The 17,307-nt window shown below is 44.1% G+C and overlaps 1 protein-coding gene and 1 long non-coding RNA gene across 6 annotated transcripts in view; one reads left to right on the top strand and one right to left on the bottom strand.

The window, feature by feature from the left end:
* The window catches only part of PRMT8 (protein arginine methyltransferase 8), a 276,876-nt gene that overhangs the window by 136,613 nt on the left and 122,956 nt on the right, over positions 1–17,307 (bottom strand). The window lies entirely within an intron of this gene.
* LOC141132631 (uncharacterized) overlaps positions 1–17,307 on the top strand; it is a 134,038-nt gene that overhangs the window by 38,095 nt on the left and 78,636 nt on the right. For 2 of the 3 annotated variants that reach the window (XR_012242935.1, XR_012242937.1), the window contains one exon: positions 2,587–3,323. The exons of the other annotated variant lie outside the window; for it this stretch is intronic. This is a non-coding gene — a long non-coding RNA (uncharacterized lncRNA). Of the gene's footprint in view, positions 1–2,586; positions 3,324–17,307 lie in introns of those variants that run through there. 3 annotated transcript variants of the gene reach the window in all.

Raw genomic sequence — 17,307 nt, 5'->3', positions numbered from 1 at the left:
AAAGATCCCTTTCACTTCCTGTCCTAGAGATGCAACAGGAAGTGAAAGGATATCTCCCAAAGTGAAGGGAACTCCCCACTTACACATTTTTTCCCAGGAACACATGTCTACATTGGAAGATTTCCCCCTTACCTTTTGTTTTAGAGACTCTTTTGGATTTCCTTTCACATTTTTCTCTTTGTGACAATGTCAACCAATACAAATAAAGAAGTGAATATCTACAAAGGGGACACAGACAGCAATAAAAACTTGTCATAGGGGCTAACTCTTCAATACTTTATCCTAAACTAAGAGAAAAGGTTTTGGATAGTTATACACTTAAACCCTAATACATGGCCCATGTAAGGAGAGTAATTCGCTTCCCTGCCCAATTATTCTCTGCTCAAATATCATTTGATGACTGAGAAAAAGGGGAGTACTAATGGGAGTACTACCAAAGGTCGGACTTTATAGGCCAGGAAACAATGGAGAAGAAAACAATATAAATATAAACAAACATATTTATTGCACAGTGTGCAGCATACAGCTGACCCCCAGGGGCACGTTCCTATATCTCATTCTCCATGTACAGCGTGCTAACTCAGGCTCTACTAGCCGTTAATATAGTTGAATTTCTTATTAGGGGACTTTTCCTTTATAGTGGATATCAATGTTGCTTCACTGGCCCCATACATGTGTAGAATATAGGATTTTACCTACCCCTGTTCAGAAAATCTGAAGCTCGCTTATTATTCAGAATTTTGAAAATCTGTCGCTCACCTATGTCGTGGATGCATATAATTGTGCACTCTACTTTAAGAGAGTTTTGTTCTCTCATCTGTTACGTCTTCTGAACCTTGGTCGTGTCCTGAAGAAGCCTAACGGCGAAACGCATAGACACACAAGGGCTCATTGTACTAATAACACAGATGCACATATATTATGGTTTTTACTCTTTTTGAAGATTTTTGTCTGTATTTTGTATTTTTGCAATAAATATGTTTGTTTATATTTATTTTGTTTTCTTCTCCATTGTTTTCTGGCCTAAAAAGTCCGACCTTTGGTAGTACTCCCATTAGCACTCCCCTTTTTCTCAATATTAACGGACGTCGCAATTAAAGTGCCTGTTTTTTCTACGTATCATTTGATGACTGTTATGGGTGTATGACCAAATCTTGAAGCAGAGTTCCACCCAAAAGTGGAACTTCCGCTCGTTGTACTCCTCCCCCCTCCGGTGCCACATTTGGCACCTTTCGGACAGGATTCATGTCTTTCACAGGTATCCTGTTCCCACTTCCGGAAGCCTCAGATGCGGGTATTGAAGTCACCGCCCAGGCTCCCTCCTCCTCCCTCCCTGGCCGCCGGGCCAATAGGAGAGAGGAGCGGAGCCTCGAGCATGCGCAGTAGGGTTCCCTTACTCGTAATGGAGGCAGCATGCACCGGACAGCTGATGGAAACATCAGCTGCTTTGCCGACACCGCTGGACTCCAGGACAGGTAAGTGTCCGATTACTTAAAGTCAGCAGCTGCAGTATGCGCAGCTGCTGGCTTTTAATTTCTGCAGTGGTGGGCGGACCTCCGCTTTAAAAACATGAAGTGTTATGCTCAGGGCTTTTTTTTGTCAGGGAATAGGTGCAGGAATTCACCCCCCTGAAACCTCCACCCCAAGTAACGAGAGTAGCAATATAGCTGCGTCATAGGGTGAGTGTGGTTAAAGACAGTGGGAGGGTCTTAAAGGGGCATTGCTAACCCCTGTACCCCACTGTCTACAACTCACCCCTGAAACCCTATCTAAAGCTCATCTCTGCACCCCACCAGCCACAGCTTACTTCTGCATCCACAACTCACCTCTACACCTTCCCTCCACAACTTACCTCTGCATCCCTTGTCTAAAGATCACTTCTGCACCCCTGTCCACAACTGTCTGCAGCTCACCTCCGGGCCCCCCATTCACAACTCAACTCTGCACCTTCATCCACAACTTACCTTTGCCCTCCCAGTCTGCAACTTACCTCTGCATTCTGCTGTCCGCAGCTTATCTCTGAACCCCTGTGTAAAACTGCACACAGCTCACCTCTGCACCCTCCGGTCTGAAGCTCACTTCTACATCCCCCTCCCACAGCTCACCTCTGCCCCCCCCCCCCCCGACCAAACCTCACCTCTGCACCCCCTGACCACAGCTCACCTCGACACCTCCCCTCCGTCTGCAGCTCCCCTCTGCAGCCCCCATTTACAGCTCACCACTGCACCCCCTAGCCACAACTCACCTTTACACCCCCCATCTACAGTGACAGTAGTGTTCCATGAAAACAGGGTCAGTGCTGGAGTAAGTGGAACTCAGTTCCCCCACATTCCGGCTGAAAAAATGCTCTAAAGCAAATCAATCTGGGTCCTTCTTTTGGTTGAATGCTTGTTAGTCCTATCACAAATTTTGGATAATAGGATTGTTATATTTATGGGCACCAATACTGACTACCTAAAATAAATTATGTATTTCATGTCCCATTAAGAAATAGTTATACTTCATTAATTGTTGGGCCATTTGTCCACTTTCTCTTTAAAAACGAATTTTTTTCCACTTAAGTACACTGAACTCTTTTTTTAACAGCAAAATAATTACAATGACAAGTTGACAAGGAAAAGAGAATGAGATCAAAGAGAATAAAGACAAAGAAGAGAGTTCTAAAAATAGAATCCTCAATGGGAATTGTATAATAGCATTTAGTGAAGCACAATACAAAAACCTCAAGAAATACCGACATAAAATCCGACAACAAGCAGTGGAAAAATACAGCCTCTTCAGGATCCGCATTTTGTCAAGAGGGGTCACAAAAAAATGTGGTTTGGAACAAAAAGTGATGTGCCTCTTTGCATGCGTATTGATCTATAACAGGTGCTGGAAGCAGGCACTGCCATTTTCTTTAGCACCCACTGCTATAGGCTTATTTGACAGTTCTATAACAAAGTGTAGTCCAACCCCTTTACTCTGATGTCTATGAAAGCCCATCAGCAAATGTATGGAAAAAGCCCACCCACACGCCTACAGTGCTTTAATAAATGTACAGGGTTTGGGGCTGATCTGAAGTCTGAAGTTTATGCAGTGTAGGTGTGAAGTGATGCATTAGGGCATGAACATGAACACATTTCATTTGTGGACCAGTTAATCAGTTTTTGCACTCACAGTTGTACTGCTAATGGCAAAGTAAATTCTTTAATTACTATTTAATAATTAATGAGGTCATTGGCAGTATAACTATGAGTGCAAAAATTGAAAACAAAGATTACAACATGTTCTTGTCCACTGGCAGGCTGCTTCTCTAATACTTGTGAACATGACACCTAAGCTGGCCCTGCATTAGTGGAATTTCATTCTAAATTTTTTTAAGAACGTTCATTCGCTTTCTAATGTGTAGTGGGGGCAAACTGACATTTGGTTTCAACCACAGGTGATGAGAAAATTAGAAGAAGCTAGGTGGAATTTTTTCTACCAGTGTTTGTTATGGTTTGTGTTTGGTAAAGTTAATTTGTTCCAAAACCCAACGTTAAAAGCAACCTACATTTAATGTGGAAAAGACTGCTGACCCCTCATCTAAAAACAAAACAGCACTCCAGCAGTGCAGATCTTTTGCTGATTTATATCAGAATGCCATGTTGAATGCAAATATTTTGGGGAATTGTAGGACCCTTTTATTACAATGCACTGTAGTTATGGGCAAATTTTGGCTATAATCAAGAATGTTGTAGTTTCTTCTGTAATTCCTGTCTTGAAGGTATACTATATTACCAAAAGTATTGGGACACCTGCCTTTACAAGCACATGAAGTTTAATGGCATCCCAGTCTTAGTCAGTAGGGTTCAATATTGAGTTGGTCCACCCTTTGCAGCAATAACAGCTTCAACTCTTCTGGGAAGGCTGTCCACAAGGTTTAGGACTGTGTGTATGGGAATGTTTGACCATTCTTCCAGAAGCACATTTGTGAGGTCAGGCACTGGTGTTGGACGAGAAGGCCTGGCTCACAGTCTCCACTCTTATTCATTCCAAAGGTGTTCTATTGGGTTGAGGTCCGGACTCCTCTAGTCAAGTTCCTCTACCCCAAACTCACAAATTAATGTCTTTATGGACCTTGCTTTGTGCATTGGTCCAAATCATTTGGTGGAGGGGGGTTATGGTGTAGGGTGAGAACGGATCCCCATCTGTTTGTTTTTGCCAGATCGGAGGTAGCCGGGTGTTAATGGATACAATTTCGGTTTCATCCAACTGCCCATAGAGGAGAATGGAGAGTCTGATTGGGTCCGCCAGGAAAATGGACAGGCGAGCCTTTCAAGGCTTCTTTCAAGTGAAAGCAGCCTTACTGAGCTCATAAAAGCATGCCACAAGTAGAGTCATAGCTCCTGAACTTTATGCTTATTCCAAGTCAATAATTTCTAAAGTATTAACATCAGCATGACAGCCAGGAAAATAACATTTTGTTAGAAGAAAAGGCAACCTCTATGCGTCTCTCTGCACAGGTGAAAAAAAATAGGATTTTTATAACAGCTTACAAGTAAAATCCTTTTCTTCGAGTATATCACGGGACACAGAGCCACAGTATTTACTGAAAGGGTTATATAGGCACCACTAGGTGATGGACACTGGCACACCCTAGACAGGACGTTTAGCCCCCTATATAACCCCTCCCCTTACTGGGAGTACCTCAGTTTTGTAGCAAAGCAATATATGTGTATTAGAAGAGGGGAGGGACCTCTGTGTCCCGTGATGTATATGAAGAAAAGGATTTTACAGGTAAACTGTTATAAAAATCCTGTCCGCTCTCACTACATCCAAAGAATGTAGTGACTTTTCTTCCGTAGAACAGTGATCTGGAAAAAATGAAGGCAGAACAATATCCTGGTTTAGATGAAAACCTGAAACCACCTTCGGTAGAAAGCTAGGATGAGGACGCAATACTACTCTATCCTTATGAATAATTAAATATGGCTCTTTACAAGAAAAAGCCGCCAATTCTGACACCCTTCTTGCAGAAGAAATGGCTACCAGAAAAATTAGCTTCCTCGTCAAAAGGACCAAGGGAATATGTCGTATCTGCTCAAAAGGCTGTTTCTGTAATGCCGACATAACTAAATTCAAGTCCCAAGGGTTCAGGGGAGCTCTAACCGGTGGATTAAGCCGCGTTACCCCCTGTATAAAGCTTCGGACCAAAGAATGCGCAGGAAACGGACGTTGAAACAATACCGACAAGGCTGAGACCTGGCCCTTAATAGTACTAAAGGCCAGCTTCATCTCTAACACCATTTGCAGAAAATCAAGGATTCTGCCTATGACATACTTTCTGGGATGCCAACCCCTGGATTCACACCAGGAGAAATATGCCTTCCAGACTCTATAATAAATGACTCTTGAAGCTGGCTTCCTTGCATTAATCAAGGTAGAAAATACTGAGCCTGAAAGCCCACGATTCTTCAGAATGTGGGTTTCAATAGCCAAACCGTTAAATTTAGCGTTTGTAAGGTAGGATGGAACACTGGTCCCTGCGATAGCAGGTCTGGACATGGTGGTAGGGTCCATGGGGGCCCTACCGCCATCTTTACTATTTCTGTGTACCAAGATCTTCTGGGCCACGCTGGGGCCACCAGAAGCACCGACTTCTTTTCCTGCTTGATCCTGAAAAGAAGTCGTGGTAGCAGCAGAATAGGAGGGAATACATAAGTCAGTGAGAAATGATCCCATGGAGTCACCAACACATCTGTCCCGCATGCAAGTGGATCCTTTGTTCTTGACAAAAAGTTGTCGATCTTGTTGTTGAACCTGGGTTCAAACAGATCTACGTCCGGCTCCCCCATCTTTGGCATATAGCCAGGAAGATATCGGGGTGAAGAGACCATTCCCCTGGGAACAACTGCTGGCGACTTAAGTAGTCCGCCTGCCAGTTCTCTACCCCTGTAATGAAGATTGCCGATATGCACGGCACCTGCTTTTCTGCCCAGATTAGGATCTGGTTTACCTCTCCCTGGGCTGCATGACTCCTGGTGCCCCCTTGGTGATTGATATAAGCCACTGCTGTGGCATTGTCAGATTGGATCCTGACAGAACAACCCTGCAACCTGAATGTCCAGGCCTTTAGGGCTAGGTACGCCGAATTTCTAGAATGTTGATGGGTAAGGTCCTCTCAGTTTTGGACCATTTCCCTTGGACAGTCGTCTCTTCCAAAACTGCTCCCCAACCCAAAAGGCTGGCATCTGTTGTTACCACCTTCCAGGTAACTGGTAAAAAGGATTTCCCTTTCCGCAGCTTCTCGGGTACCAACCACCAACTGAGGCTATGACGCACTATTGGCGACAAGCACATCAGAAAATCTAATGCCTGGACTTTCTTGTCCCAAGCAGACAGGATACTGTTTTGCAGCAGTCTTGAATGAAACTGAGCATAGGGAACTGCTTCAAATGAAGTCACCATCTTTCCCAACAACCTCATACAAAGGCGAATTGAAAGACCCTTCTTTGCCCTGACTACCTGAACCAGCTGCTTTATGGCGCTGATCTTTGCCTGGGGTAAAAACACTCTCTTCTGGGTTGTATTTATAACCAGACCCAAGTACTCTAGTCTTCTTACTGGTTTTAAAGAAGACTTCTCTAGGTTGAGGACCCAACCTAGGTATTTCAGGTAGTTGACTGTGATGACCAAGCTTTGGTCTAAGCGGGCTACCGCCCGGTCTTTTAGGAGCAGGTCGTCTAGGTACGCTATAATCGTTATACCCTGAGCCCTTAATCTGGCCAGAGGAGGAGCCAGGACCTTTGTAAACACCCGAGGTGCAGTAGCCAGACCGGAAGGTAGAGCTACAAACTGAAAATGATGTTTTTCCACTTCGAAACGCAGATATTTCTGATGAGCGGGGAAAATAGGTACATGCAGATATGCATCCTTGATGTCTATTAATGCCAGAAGTTCTCCTTGTAGGATGGAGACTACTGATCGGATTGATTCCATGCGAAAAGATCGAATTTTTAGGAACCGGTTTAGATCTTTGAGATCTAGGATGGGTCTGACATCCATATTTGGTTTTTGCACTGTGAAAAGGTTTGAATAAAACCCCAACCCTCTTCCATGGGAACCACCATAATTACTTTTTGCGACAAAAGTTGGTCCAACGCTTGAAAGAGAGACTTCTTTTTCTCTGGGTCTTTGGGAACATTTGATCTGAGGAAACGAGGAGACGGCAATTCTCAGAACGCTAGTTTGTAACCTAGAGTTATTGTGGAGACCACCCATCTGTCCTGAAAGCCCTCCTCCCAGACCCTTGCGAACTGTAGCAGTCTTCCCCCCACTCGGACGAGCGGGGGCGCCCCTTCATAAAGAGGCTTTAGCCTTCTGTCTTGTAGATTTCCTCCCCCAGGACTTCTTTTGTCCCTGGGGTTGATTCTGAGTTTTACCTCTTGAACCTGACGGTGGAGGCCGTCGCGACTGCCTGGAGGCTGATGCCCCTGGCACTGGAGAAACAGCCAGTTTAAATGAGGACTGTTTACTCCTTTTCTTAACTTGCAAAAGGGTACTTTTCCCACTTGAGATTTTTTGGATATAACTGTCTAAATCTTCCCCAAACAGCCTTACACCACGGAAGGGAAATCCAGCCAGGAGCTTTTAGCATGGCTTTTCGGCTGACCAATTTTTCAACCATAAGATTCTACGCATATGTACCAACCCAAGCGTAAGGCAAGAGGTCTGAAGGATAGAATCTCTGATTGCGTCAACTGCAAAACACAAAGTCGCTGGCAGGTTGGCTAACTCCTGGGCCTGCTGTTCAGGGAAAACCTTGAGCACCTGCTTCAAGTGATCTCTCAAGGATGGACATACCCCAATTGCCGCCACTGCAGGTTAAGCTACTGAACCTGCTAAGGGAAAAATATTTTTTTACAGGAATTCCAATTTTTTATCAGTTGGATCCCTAAGCATTTGAGCGTTGTCAACAGGACAAGTCAAAATTTTATTCACAGAGGATATAGCGGCGTCAATTGCTGGTATACACCACATCTTTGTGAATTTTTCCTCCATAGGATAAAGTGTTGAAAACTTTTTAGGAGGGAAAAAATGTTTTTCTGGGTGATCCCATTAAGAATAAATAAGCTTTTACAGCAAAAAATGAACAGGAAAGGCATACGCAACTTGAGGAGGCTTCAGTGAACCCAAACAAGACATGGGCTTTTCAACCGACTCAGTTACGGGTAACTTAAATGTGGAGCGGACCATTTCAGTAAGAGATTGCACCAGCAATTTCTCAGCCTGTGAAGCTGAAGAGGGTCCTTCCCCACTTGATTCCTCAGAAGAGGAGTCGTCAGTCTCATCCCGGTCCTCTGAGGGGGATTCGTCTCCCCTTTCCCAGAGTTCCTCTGTTTGAGGGTCCTGGGTGGTAGAAGGGGACCTAATGTGTTTTCTTCCACTTTGTGAAGTTGCGATTAAGGCCATTAATCTTTCCTCTAATCCACTTATGGTTGAGGAAAAAACCTCCTGAGTAATATATACAGGGGCTGAAATGCCAGAAACAGTTGCAGCCTCTGACCCCGACGGCTCACTCTGACCAGCCTCCCTAGGTCTTTCAGGGGGATATGGTGTTGCAGATGGGGGGTCCTCAGAGCCTGAGGGAGATCCCTTTGAGTCCCAATTTCTCGGGGTATTTGTACCTCCCCTTCTGCCCATAGTGCTAAGCACAAATGCAGAGGTACTACCAGAAATGCACACACTGCTGAGCAAAATAGTCCAGCAGCTGCTGCTGTTATCAAGGCTCAGTCTGATACTAAGTAAATGTTGCCTGGGAATGCCTGTGTCACCCACACTCACATGCCATCCATCTGCTCTGTGTCCCTCCTTGAGCTGTGTGCACCTGCAAAAGAGTGCACTTTATAGCCTTGTATAGCCCGCGTTGTGGGCGTTAAACCACGCCGACGTCACGCTAATGCTCTGCCCCCCCTCCTCCAGCCACCCCTTCCGCCCCCGCGTCCTTTTTAAAAAAGGACCGCTTTTCCTGCGCGAGCCAAGGGCTCTGATCCGATTGGATCGCATATGGAGAGGAGGCTGGGGCGGAGGAGAGAGGAGGGCCGGTGGATGAAGAGCTGCCCTAATGGCGGTGGGAGGCGGTGCGGCATACCGCCAACTGCCCCATGGCCTCTAGCCTAAAGGATGTTTTGGGGGGACATTCCTGGAAAGAAACCCCCCCCTTCCCACATCCTACCTGGAGCATGGGCTCGGAGGAAGCGTGCGGCTTGTGACACAGAGACAAGACTGACAAGCATGGAATCAGGTATGTGCACTTGACGACTTTAGCCATAGCAACATTTTACTTAAAGGAGAAAACCCACAAGAATTAGAAAAATTCCTTAGGAATCTCCCTTACCTTATACAGCTGCAGGGTTCTGTGGTAACAGACCCATTCTTCACCGCTCACAGTAGGCTCCGTTAAAAAACCTTCAGGAACCGGGGGCCCCTTGTTATCGGGGGGACCCACACTCCTGGGCCTGTAAAGCACCCCGCCAGGAAAATATGGCTGAAAAAAACAAATACTGGATCCCGGGGTCCAGCTCTCTAAAAAGAGAAGCGTTATAGGCAGAACCTTGTTTCTTCAGACACAAGGCCTGGGTACCATTCAATTCGGCCTGGAAAAGACACTTTAAATGGATCCGGTTGCATGGCTTGCCCCAGCAAAGATTTATCCAGCGGAGCTCAGCACAGCACATCTTTACTCGTGACCAACACCTTAGACACTGGCGATAAAAACTGAGGTACTCCCAATAAGGGGAGGGGTTATATAGGGGGCTAAACTTCCTGTCTAGGGTGTGCCAATGTCCATCACCTAGTGGTGCCTATATAACCCATTCAGTAAATACTGTGGCTCTGTGTCCCATGATGTACGAAAAAGAAAAACAAAACAGGAGCAATAATCAATTAAACGTGTTGTCTTCACCTTGGTAAAGGGGCTTGCAAGTCTTTACAATGATGGTATTCTAATTCCTAATAAACAGTAACTACACTACTGGATCACTGGCATCTTGTGAGATATTAGTTACATGACGTTATAAGTTGCTACATCAAAACCTTGTGTGAATATGTACACTCATATGTTTTCATGCTCGGGGGGGACACATGAAAATACCTAAGACCTATAGCAGCCATCATCCTCCCCTAGATCAAGAAAGCAAAGAAACTTCAGCGTTGGAAGTCTTGCTCCAGGACAGTGTTTGACAGTGCAGGTATCAGGAGAGGTAAATATTCCTTTGCTTCTTTGTAGGTAGAACATTAGTAAGATGCTCTGAATAAGTGATAGTTGCAAATAATTCAGATAATGTCTAGTCATAATAAAACTAAGCACATAACATCATCCAAGTGCAATTTTAGAGGCTATTAACAATTATCTTTTGCAAGGTAATTTATTAAGTTATGTCATTAGTCAAAGAGTGTGGATTACAAATCTATATATCCAGCAAGCAAACATGTGAGTTTATGCCTAAAGCAGTGAGGTGATGCCCTTTTCCTTGCTGGCTGGTTAGTGAGGAAACAGTGTCAAAGCAAACCCTTGCTAGTTCAGCCTTTGAGGAAACGACACCATAGGGGCAGCAGGAGGGGTCTCTGTAAGTGAGTGCTAAGAGGCTAAATAATATGTATGAAGCCGCTTATCTGTACAAGTAATGGTATAGAAAACAACCAGTCCCCATAAATCAGCAGGGCTTTTCATATTTTATTACAAATTTCAGTCATAATGATAGAGGAGAACACAGACACAGCATGGCTCCCAATGACTTTCAAACAAGGCAGACCTTGACAACAATTATTTTGAAAGTCAAGTATTAGATATCAGCTAATTAGCAGGCCTTCCAGTTTCGGTGACATAATTGACTGGTTAGATTTAGAGATCTAAACAGCTATACTATTAAAAAGTATATTAAGACATTTATGATTACATTCGAGTTCCTCTGTAAAGTAAAAGTAGTGATCAGCATCAGCGTCAGCCTTCACCACCTGCTAGTTATTAGTAGGGATGAGCCGAACAGCCCCCGGTTCGGTTCTCAGCAGAACCCTGCGAACAGGCAAAAAATTTGTTCAAACGCGCGAACATCGTTAAAGTCTATGGGACACGAACATGAAAAATCAAAAGTGCGAATTTTAAAGGCTTATATGCAAGGTATTGCCATAAAAAGTGTTTGGGGGCCTGGGTCCTGCCTGTGGGGTGTTCTTAGTATGCCTGTAAAATAGCGAATTTTTCTCCTGTTTAGAACAACACTACAGCAAAATGACATTTCTAAAGAAAAAAAATGTAATTTAAAACTACTCACGGCTGTAATGTATTGTTGGGTCCCGGCAACATAGATAAAAATCATTGAAAAAAACGGCATGGGTCCCCCCCCCCCAGTCCATTACCAGGCCCTTTGGGTATGGTATGGATATTAAGGGGAACCCCACACCCAAATAAAAAGAAAAAATGGCGTGGGGGTCCCCCAGGCCCCCAGGCACAATATACTCTGAACAGCAGTATATATGCTATACGTCCTGCCCTATATATTCTGCAGAAAATTGGGCCATAGGTGTTGGCTGTACCAGAACACTGTAGCCCCTCACAGATACTCTTGGTGGGTGCAGGAAGGGGCCCTGCTCTGAAATTACATCAAGAATTGCAATTACATGTCCTTGTTAAACAGGGGCACAAAAATTGGACCTGGGGTGGTGCCACAACATTGTAACCCCTCACAGATACTCTTGTTGGGCGCAAGAACCGGCCCTGCTGTGAAATATTAGATCAAAAATTGTAATTACATGCCCCTGTTAAACAGGGGCAGAAAAATTAGGCCTTGGGTGGTGGTGGTGCCCTAAACCAAAAATATTGTTGGAAGCTAGCATCATCAAGATTGTCTTTATCGTCACGCGACTGTGACGATACGCGTCGGGACATACAGGCACCGGAAGTGACGTTGACAAGCTCATTGCTTGTGGTGATTTGAATTGTATTGTTATTGCAAAATGTGAGTACCTGAAGCTTTTAAATAATAAAATGTTTTTAAAAATGTACTACACCAGAGTGATACCATTGCCGCGATTGGCTTTAAAGGAGCAATTATACACTACCATATTGAAAGTGACAGGATCACCATCAGGATATACAGGTGGAATACCCAAGATCTCCAAAGCCATACATACACGCTGTTACCTTACAGCCGCAAGGTAAGAGGCCACCTTACATTATAGTGTGCTGCACAGAAGAGGAGAAGTCACTTTGCACTTCATTTTATCTAAATTTTCTGCACAGAAGAAGAAAAGTCACTTTTGCACACTGCGTTGTTTTGCACAATTAGAAGGAAAAGACATTATTTACATTTGGGCCCATCCCCCCACCAAGACTATTAATTGTATTTATTTATGCGATTTACACATGTGCACAGTGTCATTTCATTTAGCACTTTATTATATTTTTCACTATGATGAATTACGTAGCACTTCAGTCTGTTTGAGTCGAACTTATGTTCGACCCAAACATCAAGCTCATCTCTAGTTATTAGGCAGCAGTACAGCACATACCTGCTTAAATTGACTGCTGGATACTCATCTCGTTCCAGATCAACAGGTTTTCTTGTTTGCTCATGCTGTGGTTTTAGGTCTGTGTGACTTCAGTCTGTACATGCCATGGACTACTGAAATGTTTGGACACTGATTGGGTTAGTTTGCAAATGATCTGGCCATCAGCTTCTTAACTCTGCTAGTGTCTGCTGTTTGCTCTGTTCGTGTGTCTGAAGACTCATGCCCCCTGTTAGGTGACTATCGCCCCTACTGACACAATGGGGTTGATTAACTAAATCTTCAGCTTCTAACTACAGCTTGTTCAATTAAGCTTTGACAAAAAAAACATGGAAACTGATCGGTTTCTATGCAGAGCTGAACCAGATTTTGCACTCTCCAGTTTTAGTAAAATTATCCCCAATGGGTCCACCTAAAACTGTGACAGTAAACCCATGACTTTGATTTTTTTTAATACATATAAGAATGCACTAAGGCAGCCATTCTCAACTAGGGTTCCTCCAGAGGTTGCTAGGGGTGCCTTCAACTATAGCTGATCAACCTCTCATCCGATGGTGCTTGCATGGTTCCAAGATCGATGGCATTTGACAGCATCAGTAGCATCAAGCCAATTATCTCTTTATGATCTGTAAGGCGAGCAGTCTTCCCACTAGCCACCAAAGTAAGGGGGGGGGGGCATTTTTCCCACTGCCAGCCAATGTAAGCGTAGCATTCTTTCCATTGGCCACCAATGAAGGAGGCGTTTACCTACTGAACCCTAATAAATTGGCTTTATCAGGGGTTCCTTGAGATCTGAAAATTCTTTCAGGGGTTCCTCTGGGGTAAAAAGGTCGAGAAAGGCTGCACTAATGTATTCATATTCTCAAGGTTTTTTAAAACCCCAATAAGCACAGGCGAATATAGGGTGAGTTTCTTTGCATGTAATATCATTATTGTGTTACAATTATACAACCTTCATCACCTTCCCTTAAAGTATAAAATACAGTCTTTGATTGTGGTCCTTATAAAGCAATGCAAACGTTTTATTAAAACAGACAGGTGTTTGATGTGCGATGTATATATATTCAAGTCACATTCCCGATGAGCTAAAAATAACCTGTGTCAATCCTCGTTTTCACAGCTGTTCTTTTAACACTTTGCCTGAAAAACCATTAGATATACATTACAAGCTTCACTGTTTGCACTGCTCTAGTCTCAAAGGAAAGAGACCCATATCTCAACTAATGATCTGTCATTTTTCTTCTTTATAGTTTGTGATTTCTAAAATGAAAAAAAAAAATGTGATAGCCACATGTTTTGGGCTTCTTTCAAAAAATAAAAGATACAAAATCATATGAAAATCTTAAGTCCTGCTAAATGATTAAGGCATAAACATGCGAGTTGCCTTGGTTAAGCGTGCATGTTTATGCACCAAGAAGATACCATTGAAGTCAGGTTTATCTCAAGGGAATAACAGCTAACATGTTCTGTTTTGGATGACCAATTCTTTCCCCAACATCAGCCATCTAGCAAATGTCTGTGAACATTATTAGACTGTCCTATCACATATGTCCATTTCCCTAGACAACCTCAATTGCTTAGACTGAACAAAGACTGTCTAATGTCTGTGGGTACCTATAACAGAGAGCATTCTCGTATGTCATCCCATAAATGTCCTTGATAGCAGAGCTAGATCTAGCCTATCTGATCTGCAGTAAAAAAAAATTAAGGGAGGCAGAGGGGCATAGGCGTGTGTACAGGGTGTACCAGGTGTGCCTGGGCACACCCTAATCACCCCGTGTGGTGCAGAATCCCCCTGTTTAGACCCCTTATATTCCACCAAAGCCCCCTACTGGGGCTCCTAAAAAGTTGTAAAAAAAAAAGCTAAAATTGTAAAAAATAATACAAATAAAAACGACTGACACCGTTCACTGCCTTACTGACACTATCCACTGATCTACCTACACCGTCAGTATATACACATGCACACACACACATATGTGTTTGAGTTTTGGGTTGCACACCCTAATGTAATAGGCTGCGCACACCTATGCAGAGGGGTAGATTTACTAAAGACAAAAAGACTGTTGCCCTCTGCAAGTGCAGTTGTTCCAGAGCTTAGTAAATGAGGTAAAGTTTCACTTTACAAAGGTAGCACCTTCTATCTTAGGTAGGTGCTAAGTGTAAGGTTTTTTGTGTAAGCTGCCAGCGCAGGTAAATTTAAGCAGGCCTATGCTGTGAGCTAGGCCTGTTTGTTTTGATCTGGGGGCAGGGGAGTGGTTTAGTGTAGCAGTAGGTGACTGATATGTACTTCAGCTCTTGGGCGCCTCCTCTGTTGCCAGGGAGAAGGTTCTGGAAAAGGGGTAGGGCAGAGAGCTGGAGTGACATGGTGTACATGTGAGGAGCTCTGACCAATCCCCAACTAGGATTGGCTGGGGGCAGGCCTCCTACATATACCCAATAGGAGTTGTCGGCTGGGTGATCTGAATGATGGAGTGTTAGACTGACATGTCTGAGGGAACCCCCTTTCTGGGGGGGGGTTACCTCAGGCGGGGAGCTCGGGAGCTGGGAGGGAGCCTCTTCTTACACGGTCATGGAGAGGTGTCCTGGAACAGAAGCTGGAGGAGGAGACAGTTGGTCCGCACGTCCGAAGTAAAGTCATTCAGGATGGATCCAGGGCAGGTGTCGGTGAGTGGAAAGCTCTGGAAGAGACATGCCGGGTGAGCTGGATCTAGAGCCAGCGGGAGAGGCTGTGGGAGTTTGTGTCAAGTCGATGCAGCCATGAGGCAGGATTTGAAAATCGGACTTGCTGGGATCAGTAGTCCATCAAGTACATTTATTCTTCTCAAGTAAATTGGTTGCTACAACAAAGGGGTACTTCAGGCTCTGGCCTACAAAGGGCCATCAAGTAAAGACACTGGGACTTACTCAGAGTGCGGCCTAGTTGTGTTCTGATGGTGTGACAGGATTACTAAAATTGGACAGTGAAGTAGTGTGCTGGAGGAAGTGTTCTGAGGTAAAAGTCTGTCAAGTTTAGAGTCAGCCATCTTGTTCTGCTGAGAAGTGTGACACAGTTACTTTTATTCTACAAAGTACAATTTATCCTATGGGCATCCCATGTCCCTTTTCCCCAACCAAGTTCAATTCCCTAATAAAAAACAACAAAAACAAGCAAGAGACTGTTCATTGACTGAGAAGTGTGTCTAATGGATGTCTGGCAGCAGGGTGAAACGTGTGGATGCTGTAACACGTAGCAACCCAGCGGGGTCAGCGCTATACAAAGAATACCCAATCACGTGCAAGGAAAATAAAAAACAATGCATTTTTTGTTTGCACTTGATTGGATGATGGAAGTCAGCAGAGCTTCTGCTCATTTAATAAGCTCTGGAGCAACTGCACTTTGCAAATACACAGTCTTTTTGCATTTGCATTTTAGTAAATCAACCCCATAGTGTGGACATTATGGGGTGAATTTATTAAAGGCAAATAGCCTGTGCACTTTGTAAAGTGCAGTTGCTCCAGAGATTAGTAAATGAGCAGAACTTCTGCTGACTTCCATCATCCAATCAAGTGCAAACAAAAATGCTGTTTTTATTATTTTATTTTGCACGTGATTGGGTATTCTTTGCAAAGTGAAGCTTTACCTCATTTACTAAGCTCTGGAGCAACTGCACTTGCAGAGGACAACAGCACTTTGCAAAGTGCACAATCTATTTGCATTTAGCAAATCAACCCCTATGTGTGGGTCACTGAAGTCTATCATTCAGTGTAACAGAGATGCAGGGAACCAGCATTGACTGTTTACTTCGGGGTTATGGATTGTGGTACAGTAGCAAGCTGAGTAAAGTCTTACAGGTAGTGCAGAGGCGGTGAAGGAGTGAGCACAAGTATGTATTAGGCAGGTTATTTGATATTAAACAGAATCTGTGCCCCCTTATATCAAGTTTCCCTATCAGAGGCACCTTCTACATCAAGAGCCCTCATCAGAGTCCTACTTTACTTTAATTGTTCGCTTCAGAGTTCCCCCTTACATCAGTTGTCCTCATCAGGGTGCCCCCTTACATCAATTGTATGTCTCAGAGTGCCCCCTTACATCAATTGTATGTCTCAGAGTGCCCCCTTACATCAACTGCCCCTTCAGAGTGTCCCCTATATATCAAATGTCTCCATCAAAGTTCCCTCTCACATCAAACATCCCCAACATAGTGCCCCCTTATATCTCCTCTTCTGTGGTCCCCTTTCGGGGCTCCTGGCTCCTCCTCCTTTTTTTTTTTTTCAAAATTGTCGGCCTTTTTTCTTTATAGAGCTAAAAAAAAACGCGCAGTGGTGATCAAATACCACCAAAAGAAAACTCTTTGTGGGGAAAAAAATGACATAAATTTTATTTGGGTACAGCATTTCATAACAAAGCAATTGTCAGTTAAAGTAACGCAGTGTCGTGTTGCAAAAAAACGGCCTGGACATGAGAGGGGATAAATCTTCCCAGGGGCAAGTTGTTAAAGCGGTTGTATACCCGCACAGAAAAAAAACCTGTAAGGCAAAGGCATAATGAGCTAGTATGCATTCAATGTCTGCTGGCCGCCCACGATCATTCCCCGCAGTGATAGAACGGGGATCTGCCATAATAAACAAGGCAGATCTCCGTTCTGACAGGGGAGATCACACAGATCCTGTCTTTCTGCTATGCAGGAAGAAGGATCTGTGTGTTGTCCCAGGCAGCTCATCCCCCATACAGTTAGAAACACACTGAGGGAACACAGTTAACCCCTTCATCGCCCCTGATGTTAACCCCTTCCCTGC

This window comes from Aquarana catesbeiana, linkage group LG03, assembly GCF_042186555.1.
Source record: "Aquarana catesbeiana isolate 2022-GZ linkage group LG03, ASM4218655v1, whole genome shotgun sequence".
NCBI lineage: Eukaryota > Metazoa > Chordata > Amphibia > Anura > Ranidae > Aquarana > Aquarana catesbeiana.
Note: the sequence above shows the minus strand (reverse complement) of the source record. Positions and strands in the feature narration are given on the sequence as shown.